Source organism: Drosophila bipectinata, chromosome 4 (assembly GCF_030179905.1).
Source record: "Drosophila bipectinata strain 14024-0381.07 chromosome 4, DbipHiC1v2, whole genome shotgun sequence".
In the NCBI taxonomy this organism is placed as follows: domain Eukaryota; kingdom Metazoa; phylum Arthropoda; class Insecta; order Diptera; family Drosophilidae; genus Drosophila; species Drosophila bipectinata.
In genome coordinates this window covers 10008271-10019069 of record NC_091740.1, presented here as the reverse complement: position 1 = coordinate 10019069, position 10799 = coordinate 10008271, and the positions used below count along the sequence as shown (strand labels likewise).

At 33.9% G+C, this 10799-nt stretch overlaps 1 protein-coding gene and 1 long non-coding RNA gene across 18 annotated transcripts in view; one reads left to right on the top strand and one right to left on the bottom strand.

Annotated features, from left to right (window-relative positions):
- Nucleotides 1-621: 621 nt before the first annotated feature.
- Nucleotides 622-10799, bottom strand: part of LOC122322063 (uncharacterized) — a 35295-nt gene continuing 25117 nt past the window's right edge. For 2 of the 4 annotated variants that reach the window (XR_011443529.1, XR_011443528.1), the window contains exons 4-6: nucleotides 10148-10490; nucleotides 868-1056; nucleotides 625-807 (exon numbers count right to left, since the gene is read on the bottom strand). This is a non-coding gene — a long non-coding RNA (uncharacterized lncRNA). Of the gene's footprint in view, nucleotides 808-867; nucleotides 1057-10147; nucleotides 10491-10799 lie in introns of all 4 variants that reach the window. The other 2 variants (XR_006246415.2, XR_011443530.1) reach the window with 2 other exon arrangements.
- The window catches only part of bt (projectin protein bent), a 101825-nt gene continuing 100139 nt past the window's right edge, over nucleotides 9114-10799 (top strand). For 13 of the 14 annotated variants that reach the window (XM_043213359.2, XM_043213364.2, XM_043213356.2 and 10 more), the window contains exon 1: nucleotides 9115-9222. The gene's annotated coding sequence lies outside the window, so the exon portion shown is untranslated. Of the gene's footprint in view, nucleotides 9223-10799 lie in introns of all 14 variants that reach the window. The other variant, XM_070282444.1, reaches the window with a different exon arrangement.

The following is a 10799-nucleotide window of genomic DNA, read 5'->3' as shown; positions in this document are numbered from 1 at the left end:
CAGAGCGTTTCGCCCATTATGAAGTTAAAACAGTACCAAGAGTGGCAACTATTCTGGGTTCAAGGTAAAAAAAGATGGTTTTCTCTCTCAGTCAAATGCAGACTAAGTTGCTAACGCTTTAGAGAATGAATTGTACAACACATTGTCCAAAACACAGCACAATCCGCCAACACCACCAAATCCAGAACCGGAAAAGAAGAAATTTACGTTCCTACAGCAAAAAGTCGCAGTTGAATCTAAGTCAGCCAGGACAGACGCTATTATAGCTCTAAGGCAATATTTTGAGGCTCCAAATTCCACGGAGAAAGTCATGCCCCTAGAGTTCTACAAGGTTTGAAATTGTACAATATATCCTTTTAAATCTAATGGATATTTTTTATATATGTGCCCATATTTCATGGAAGCTTTTAAAAGCATTGCAAAACAACACTTTTGCGTTCCAGCATCTTCCACGGCGTCCGAGAGGATCTTCAGCAAGCTGACCAAGTCATTAGTGAGCGCAGGAGTTCTCTCAAACCAAATATAGTTAATATGTTGTTATTTATGAACAAAAACAGCTTCCTTTATGATCTCAATTAAATAAGTTAAAATCAAACGGCAAAAATACCTGGTCGAAATAAATATTGGGACACTTTATTTTTTTAAAATAAAATTGTAAATGATTTTTAATTTTTTTTGTTTTTATTTTATTTGTAAATATAGAGAAGAAATGCATTGAAAACAGATAAAACTTTTTTATTTTACTGATCCTTTCCACGATAAATTGATATTGTTACGTTAGCTCCCTTAGAAATAATTATTGGGACACTGTAAAGAAAATAATTTTTAAAAAATTTATAATTGTAGAAAAAAAATTTATTTTCTTACCTAACAGTGGGTATTGCCTCCGTGCTTTGAAATTACTTCAGCCAAGCGTTTAGACATTAAATTAGCCAAATCCTGCAATGTTTTTCTTCGATTTTGGCCTATTCTTCAACCAAATCCTTCTTGAGCTGCGCCAAATTTTCAAACTGTCGTCCATTGCTCCATTGTCGTCCATTGCTCGTCCATCCATAGCTAACATAACAATATCAATTTTCGTGGAAAGGATCAGAAAATAAAAAAGTTTTATCTGTTTTCAATGCATTTCTTCTCTATATTTACAAATAAAATAAAAACAAAAAAAAATAAAAATCATTTACAATTTTATTTAAAAAAATGAAGTGTCCCAATACGCCCGCTCCACATCGCTCAAATATGCAAAAGTTGACATATCTGAACAAAAAATATTAATTAAAACTAAAAAAAGACTTATTTGACGAAACTCACTTAATTTGGTAGCTTCTAATTGTTAGCAATTACTGCAATTAAAATAATTGAATTCGATGTAATGAGCTTTACTTCACTTACTTATTTCGCTCGCAAAATCAAAGCTCTCCTGGTCAATATTTTTTATTTTTTACCGGTCTTTCAGAATTTGGAAATGGCTTGTGCATCAATAAGAGCATCAGCTAGCATTCCTGTATTCATCATAAAGCTTAGAGGCCCAGACGACCGAGGGGCGCTCAAGAAACGATTTGTTAGAATATATTAAGTTATTTGTTAATTATTAAGCTAAGAGGAGTTAGTAAGGAAATTTAAAATTCTATATTTTAAGTTAGAGGTACAGGAAAGAGATGTAATAGAGTAGAGACCATTGTAGTTCGAACATAATACCCTAAAATAAAAAGATTTGCATCCCAGTTTAGACCTCTAAGTGAAAAAGTTAGGAAATTATTTTGTACGGATTCTATGCGGTCCTGATGTACTCCATATTGGGGACTCCAGACACATGAACCGTACTCCAGTATAGGACGAACCAAAGAAATGAATAGTGTTTTGGTTATATAGGGGTCATTAAATTCTTTTGACCACATTTTGATAAAACCAAGGACTCCTTTAGCCTTATTAACTATTAAGGAAATATGGTCGGCAAATTTAAGTTTGATGTCTAATAGGATGCCGAGATCATTAACCTGGGTTAATTTTTCTAAGGCAATCCCATTAATAGAATAGGCAGCTTGCAGAGGGCAAGAACGATAAAAAGACATATGTTTGCATTTAGATCCATTAAGTATTAGATCATTAGCTAAACACCATTTTTGAAAGTTATCAAGGTCAGACTGAAGACTGCATTGGGCAGAGATGGACTTGTACTGAAGACAAAGCTTTACATCATCTGCAAGAACTAAAGAGTTCGTTAAAGCAGGGGGCAAGTCGTTTATAAAAAGCGTAAATAATAACGGGCCAGTCATCTTGGCCTTGAGGGACGTCATCCTTGAGGGACGCCGGATGTAGCACGGACCAGACGGGACTGAATATTTTTATATAAAACTCTTTGTGTCCTTCCATCTAGGTAGCTGGAGATCCACGTTAAGAGGTCTTTAGGAAAACCCAGCATATTCAGTTTACTCAACAAGAGTGAGTGATTAACTGAATCAAATGCTTTGCTGAAGTCTGTGTAAATTACATCGGTTTGATATCCCTTACAAAAGCCATCTATGACAAAGGATGTCAACTCCAATAAGTTTGTGGTGGTGGAGCGACGCTTAATAAAGCCATGCTGACAAGGAGTGATAATCGAAGAGCAAAGGTTATCAACATAATAGTGCTACTTACACTTTACACTTTACACTTTACAGTGTACACTTTACAGCGGTATATTGTAAATGTGTTTTAACATATAGAAAGTCTCATCTGACCCCATAAAGTATTTACATTTTTGATCAGCACTAACAGCCCTAGCACTATTTACGCATAGATCCACAGACTATAAGAGATAAAGCTATAGGATTGGTCCGATTTAGAGCAATTCCACAAAAGTTTTTGTGAACACGTTTTGATGCCAAACTATTCCAATGCCTATCCCTACCCTCAAATTAAAATTCAGCTCAATCGGACAATTTTTACAGGAGGTATAGATTTTTATAGTCTGTTAGCATGACGTTTCACACATTTATACTGTGTGTGTGTGGCAGAGCTCGGGCAGAGAAATTTACCATGCCCTCGGGATAGGGCCGTGCCGACCACTGCTATAAAGTATATATATTCTTGATCAGGATCACCTCCTGTCTGTTTCTACGCAAACTAGGGTCTCAGTTTTAAAGCTATCGAGATCTATTTTTGGCAATTTTTTTTCTTGTTTTATCAAACATAATAATTTTCCTGACTCCCACATGTCTGTTACTTTATATGATATTTGTGACTGGATACATAAACCGTTTATATCATACACTATTTATGGCCATTTAACTGCAATTTACATCTACAACGGTTCCGCCCGAATTCAGGTTTTCTTTCGAATTTCTTCGTGGTTTGTTGAGCAGGCCAAAATTTATCTTAAAACACACCACGCAAAAATATTTTTTTATATCTCGTGCCATTATCTCAAAAAATAACACATTTTCTCAATATTTTCTATAGCAGCTACATTTGTATATTTTATCATATAAACAAGAAAGGAAAGCTAACTTCGGGCGGAGCCGAAGTTAATATACCCTTGCAGGTAAAACCGGATATATATCGCAAACATCGTATATAGTTGGCCGATCCTTATGAGAATATGATAATATAACTCAAGTTATTATTATATAGAATCTAAAAAAAACCCCAAATTTCTATTTCCAAAATACCAGAGTTGGTATTTCTACCAAAAACCATTTCCGATCGTTCAATTATATGGCAGCTATAAGATAAGCCGGTCGTTATAAAATTTGGTAGGTCGGATTAACTGACCAAAAATATAATCTGTACCAAGTTCCAGCTTTCTATATTCAAAAACACAAAAGTTGGGTCAATTCCGATCGGTCAGTTGTATGGCAGCTATAGGATATAGTCGGCCGATCCTTATGAAATTTGGTAGGTCTGATTATCTGACCAAAAGTAGTATTTGTACGAAGTTTAAGATTTCTATCTTCAAAAACACGAAAGTTGGGTTATTTCCGATCGTTCAGTTATATGGCAGCTATGGGATATAGTCGGCCGATCCTTATGAAATTTGGCATGTCGTATTATTTTGCCAAAAGTAACTCTCATGTCAAATTTGAACTCTCTAACTCTAAAAACACCAAAGTTATACCATTTCCGATCAATCAGTTATATGGCAGCTATAGGATATAGTCGGCCGATCCCGGCCGTTCCGACTTATATACTGCGTGCAAAGGAAAGAAGGGTGTGTGCAAAGTTTCAAGACGATAGCTTTAAAACTGGGAGACTAGTTCGCGTAGAAACAGACAGACAGACGGACAGACGGACCGACGGACAGACGGACATGCTCATATCAACTCAGGAGGTGATCCTGATCAAGAATATATATACTTTATAGGGTCGGAGATGTCTCCTTCACTGCGTTGCACACTTTTGGACAAAATTAAATAAAAAAAATTTTTATAAAAAAAAAAAATTAAAATAATTATTTTGAGGTAAAATACCGGTGACAAACCAACATGGCTCGCCAAAAATATCTGAGTTTAATTTAGGTGACGAACAAATTATTAAGAGGTATACAAATTTACACTTTAAAAAATATTCTTGCTCGACATGTGGCCTTATTAAGAATATTTTTAAAATTGGTAGTTTTGTACAATCATCCAATCATCGGTATGTTACCTCGTCATGAGATTTTTTATATGATTGCATCTTCTTTTCTATATACATACATAGATGGTTAATCTTGAAATGTAATTTGGTTAAGCAAATTTATTTAAAACAAGAATATAAAAAAAAACAAGAAAGCAAAGCTAACTTCGGGCGGAGCCGAAGTTGATATACCCTTGCAGTTAAAACCGGATATATATCGCAAACATCGGATATAGTTGGCCGATCCTTATGATTACATCATAATAAAACCAATTAATTACAATAAAAAATCTAAAAAAAAGTCCCAAGCTTCTATCTTCAAAAATACGAAAGTTGATATTTCTACCAAAAACCATTTCCGATCGTACAGTTATATGTCAGCTATTAGATATAGTCAACCGATCTTTATGAAATTTGGTAGATCGGATTAACTGACCAAAAATAGAATGTGTACCAAGTTCCAGCTTTGCAGCTATCTTCAAAAACACGAAAGTTGGGTCATTTCCGATCGTTCAGTTATATGGCAGCTATAAGATATAGTCGGCCGATCCTTATGAAATTTGGCATGTCGTAATGTTTTGCCTTTACATCATCTGCAAGAACTAAAGAGTTCGTTAAAGCAGGGGGCAAGTCGTTTATAAAAAGCGTAAATAATAACGGGCCAGTCATCTTGGCCTTGAGGGACGTCATCCTTGAGGGACGCCGGATGTAGCACGGACCAGACGGGACTGAATATTTTTATATAAAACTCTTTGTGTCCTTCCATCTAGGTAGCTGGAGATCCACGTTAAGAGGTCTTTAGGAAAACCCAGCATATTCAGTTTACTCAACAAGAGTGAGTGATTAACTGAATCAAATGCTTTGCTGAAGTCTGTGTAAATTACATCGGTTTGATATCCCTTACAAAAGCCATCTATGACAAAGGATGTCAACTCCAATAAGTTTGTGGTGGTGGAGCGACGCTTAATAAAGCCATGCTGACAAGGAGTGATAATCGAAGAGCAAAGGTTATCAACATAATAGTGCTACTTACACTTTACACTTTACACTTTACAGTGTACACTTTACAGCGGTATATTGTAAATGTGTTTTAACATATAGAAAGTCTCATCTGACCCCATAAAGTATTTACATTTTTGATCAGCACTAACAGCCCTAGCACTATTTACGCATAGATCCACAGACTATAAGAGATAAAGCTATAGGATTGGTCCGATTTAGAGCAATTCCACAAAAGTTTTTGTGAACACGTTTTGATGCCAAACTATTCCAATGCCTATCCCTACCCTCAAATTAAAATTCAGCTCAATCGGACAATTTTTACAGGAGGTATAGATTTTTATAGTCTGTTAGCATGACGTTTCACACATTTATACTGTGTGTGTGTGGCAGAGCTCGGGCAGAGAAATTTACCATGCCCTCGGGATAGGGCCGTGCCGACCACTGCTATAAAGTATATATATTCTTGATCAGGATCACCTCCTGTCTGTTTCTACGCAAACTAGGGTCTCAGTTTTAAAGCTATCGAGATCTATTTTTGGCAATTTTTTTTCTTGTTTTATCAAACATAATAATTTTCCTGACTCCCACATGTCTGTTACTTTATATGATATTTGTGACTGGATACATAAACCGTTTATATCATACACTATTTATGGCCATTTAACTGCAATTTACATCTACAACGGTTCCGCCCGAATTCAGGTTTTCTTTCGAATTTCTTCGTGGTTTGTTGAGCAGGCCAAAATTTATCTTAAAACACACCACGCAAAAATATTTTTTTATATCTCGTGCCATTATCTCAAAAAATAACACATTTTCTCAATATTTTCTATAGCAGCTACATTTGTATATTTTATCATATAAACAAGAAAGGAAAGCTAACTTCGGGCGGAGCCGAAGTTAATATACCCTTGCAGGTAAAACCGGATATATATCGCAAACATCGTATATAGTTGGCCGATCCTTATGAGAATATGATAATATAACTCAAGTTATTATTATATAGAATCTAAAAAAAACCCCAAATTTCTATTTCCAAAATACCAGAGTTGGTATTTCTACCAAAAACCATTTCCGATCGTTCAATTATATGGCAGCTATAAGATAAGCCGGTCGTTATAAAATTTGGTAGGTCGGATTAACTGACCAAAAATATAATCTGTACCAAGTTCCAGCTTTCTATATTCAAAAACACAAAAGTTGGGTCAATTCCGATCGGTCAGTTGTATGGCAGCTATAGGATATAGTCGGCCGATCCTTATGAAATTTGGTAGGTCTGATTATCTGACCAAAAGTAGTATTTGTACGAAGTTTAAGATTTCTATCTTCAAAAACACGAAAGTTGGGTTATTTCCGATCGTTCAGTTATATGGCAGCTATGGGATATAGTCGGCCGATCCTTATGAAATTTGGCATGTCGTATTATTTTGCCAAAAGTAACTCTCATGTCAAATTTGAACTCTCTAACTCTAAAAACACCAAAGTTATACCATTTCCGATCAATCAGTTATATGGCAGCTATAGGATATAGTCGGCCGATCCCGGCCGTTCCGACTTATATACTGCGTGCAAAGGAAAGAAGGGTGTGTGCAAAGTTTCAAGACGATAGCTTTAAAACTGGGAGACTAGTTCGCGTAGAAACAGACAGACAGACGGACAGACGGACCGACGGACAGACGGACATGCTCATATCAACTCAGGAGGTGATCCTGATCAAGAATATATATACTTTATAGGGTCGGAGATGTCTCCTTCACTGCGTTGCACACTTTTGGACAAAATTAAATAAAAAAAATTTTTATAAAAAAAAAAAATTAAAATAATTATTTTGAGGTAAAATACCGGTGACAAACCAACATGGCTCGCCAAAAATATCTGAGTTTAATTTAGGTGACGAACAAATTATTAAGAGGTATACAAATTTACACTTTAAAAAATATTCTTGCTCGACATGTGGCCTTATTAAGAATATTTTTAAAATTGGTAGTTTTGTACAATCATCCAATCATCGGTATGTTACCTCGTCATGAGATTTTTTATATGATTGCATCTTCTTTTCTATATACATACATAGATGGTTAATCTTGAAATGTAATTTGGTTAAGCAAATTTATTTAAAACAAGAATATAAAAAAAAACAAGAAAGCAAAGCTAACTTCGGGCGGAGCCGAAGTTGATATACCCTTGCAGTTAAAACCGGATATATATCGCAAACATCGGATATAGTTGGCCGATCCTTATGATTACATCATAATAAAACCAATTAATTACAATAAAAAATCTAAAAAAAAGTCCCAAGCTTCTATCTTCAAAAATACGAAAGTTGATATTTCTACCAAAAACCATTTCCGATCGTACAGTTATATGTCAGCTATTAGATATAGTCAACCGATCTTTATGAAATTTGGTAGATCGGATTAACTGACCAAAAATAGAATGTGTACCAAGTTCCAGCTTTGCAGCTATCTTCAAAAACACGAAAGTTGGGTCATTTCCGATCGTTCAGTTATATGGCAGCTATAAGATATAGTCGGCCGATCCTTATGAAATTTGGCATGTCGTAATGTTTTGCCAAAAATAGCACTCATGTCAAATTTGAACTCTCTAACTCTAAAAACACCAAAGTTATATCATTTCCGATCAATCAGTTATATGGCAGCTATAGGATATAGTCGGCCGATCCCGGCCGTTCCGACTTATATACTGCGTGCAAAGGAAAGAAGAGTGTGTGCAAAGTTTCAAGACGATAGCTTTAAAACTGAGAGACTAGTTCGCGTAGAAACAGACAGACAGACGGACAGACGGACAGACGGACATGCTCATATCAACTCAGGAGGTGATCCTGATCAAGAATATATATACTTTATAGGGTCGAAGATGTCTCCTTCACTGCGTTGCACACTTTTGGACAAAATTATAATACCCTCTGCAAGGGTATAACAAGAAAGGAAACCTAACTTCCGACGGAGCCAACGTCGGATATAATCCTTCAGTTAAATGAAATTGTATATTCAGACATATATCGGATGGGATGTACATGCATACATAACGCATATATCGAATAAAATTGACTAGGCTTATCAGTAGTATTTAAAAAAAAAAAAATGTAAAAACGAAAATTCGGTTTGTCACCTTGTGAACTTTTGTCCACAGTGATAATTATCATTGCTGAACATTTTAAAAATTATCTGATTCAAAGTTATTCATGTCTCTTTTCAATATCACAACTTTTGAAAATAAAACAAAAGAAACAGAAAGTCGCTTTAAGTATATTTTCCTCGTCGTCCTGATTATGAATATAGAAATCATCCGGACAAATTTAACAAACCCTACAAAGGTACAAAAACAGTTTGTTACACTTTTAAAATTAGTATATGTATATAAATATAAAAAAAATAATGGAAACACAGAGCACCTCTACAACCTCAAAAATATATTTTTTTGTGTTGTCAAAGGCAATTGCGCATGCCCATTTGAAAACACCGACTAGTTGCCACAAATTTTCTCGATCAAGAGTAAAAATGTTCCGATGAGCCAGTAATAGATAAAAGCTCGTCGAGTTCGCTTGGTTTTCGTAGAAATTTAATTTCGTGCTGCGCTCGAAGTGTTACCTGTGGAGTAGTTGTATGTACAATATTCCCAGCAGACCTCCATAAATACTTAAGAATATAAGTGATTTTTATTACAGCTAAAATAATTATGTAAAAGAGCTTAGTATATAGTATACATTGATTCTATCACAACTTTATGAAATTAGGTCCATATTGAACAAAAAAATTACTGCCATAAGTTGTCTTTCTTTAGATACCTGATCGGAAAAAAATTTCAGCTATTTTAAGAAAAAGTTTATCAATTATGTGTATGTAATGAAACTTATGATTTGTTCAATATACGGAATTCTTAATATAACGTATAGATTGTTTTTTTTTTCCATAAAAAGTTACATTTATATATAAATATAATAAAAAAAAATTATAAAAAACATTTTTTTTTAAATATTACAATGTATTTTTTTATTTTTATTTTTGAATAACCTGTACATAAGTTTGTAATTTTTCACGTTTTTGAGTTTGATTTAAACGTGACCGATTTAAAAAATATATTTATTTTTGATGTTATTTCTTGATGTAAAAAATTATTAGAGCCTACTTTGCTAATACGTTTTCTTGGTGCATATTTTTTATTTTGAACTACATTTGTACGGATATTTATATATAGAATGTATGTATGCGTATACATATGTTTAAAAAAAGAAGAAAGAAAAATAAATGTGAGACATTTTTGTTCTTGAATGTACATACATATGTAAAAGTTCAATTCTTAGCCGGTGACTATGAACGACTAAAAATAAACATGCAATACATGAATTTTCGTTTGTACAGTAAATTTTTTTCCATTAAGAGAATTTATGCTGAAGAGATCAAATTTCCATTTCCATGGGTCGTGTGCAAAAAAAAAATGTGGCGATATATGTACATATGTACATACATAAATGCATTTGTTTTGATTATAGGGTGCTACTACATCGGTTGTATACATACATACCTACAGATATTCATACCCAAACAGCAAGTTTATTTTTCTACCACACACAGCAGGTATACTTCACAAGTTGGCAATGTAGTATTGTAGTCCGTAAGGTTTACTTATTTTCCTGAAATTTATTTTTTGTCATCCAGACTTGCAAACTTTTCATTAATTTGGAAACTTGTTATTTTTTGTTATACCATCCCAATATTATTAAATATCAAATTTAAAAAACTTTTTCGAAACTGGACCATTTGAACATTGAATTCTTAAGCTCATATAACATGTTTCGTAAGAAACTGTATATTTATATGCGAGCTATATATTTATATCAGTTCGCTCCATGTACATATTAACTCGTTGATCTGAAAAACATATAAAAGATGATTTATCATGGTATTATTTCCATTATTAGCCATCATTCACGTGTTTGCACAAATTATTTTCTATTCCGACATGTCGTTTGACAAAATATTTGTTTTTTCCCAAAATTGTAGAGTCTTTATACGAAATTTTTTAGAATTTATATTACAAATGCTTTAAAACTAAAAAACTTTTCATGTATTTTAGAACAGTCCTCTAAGGGAAATATTGGCCATTTTCATGGTATTAAGTCATTCTACACAACTGTAAATATTTGTTTTTTTTATGTAAACATCTTAAAAACATATGGC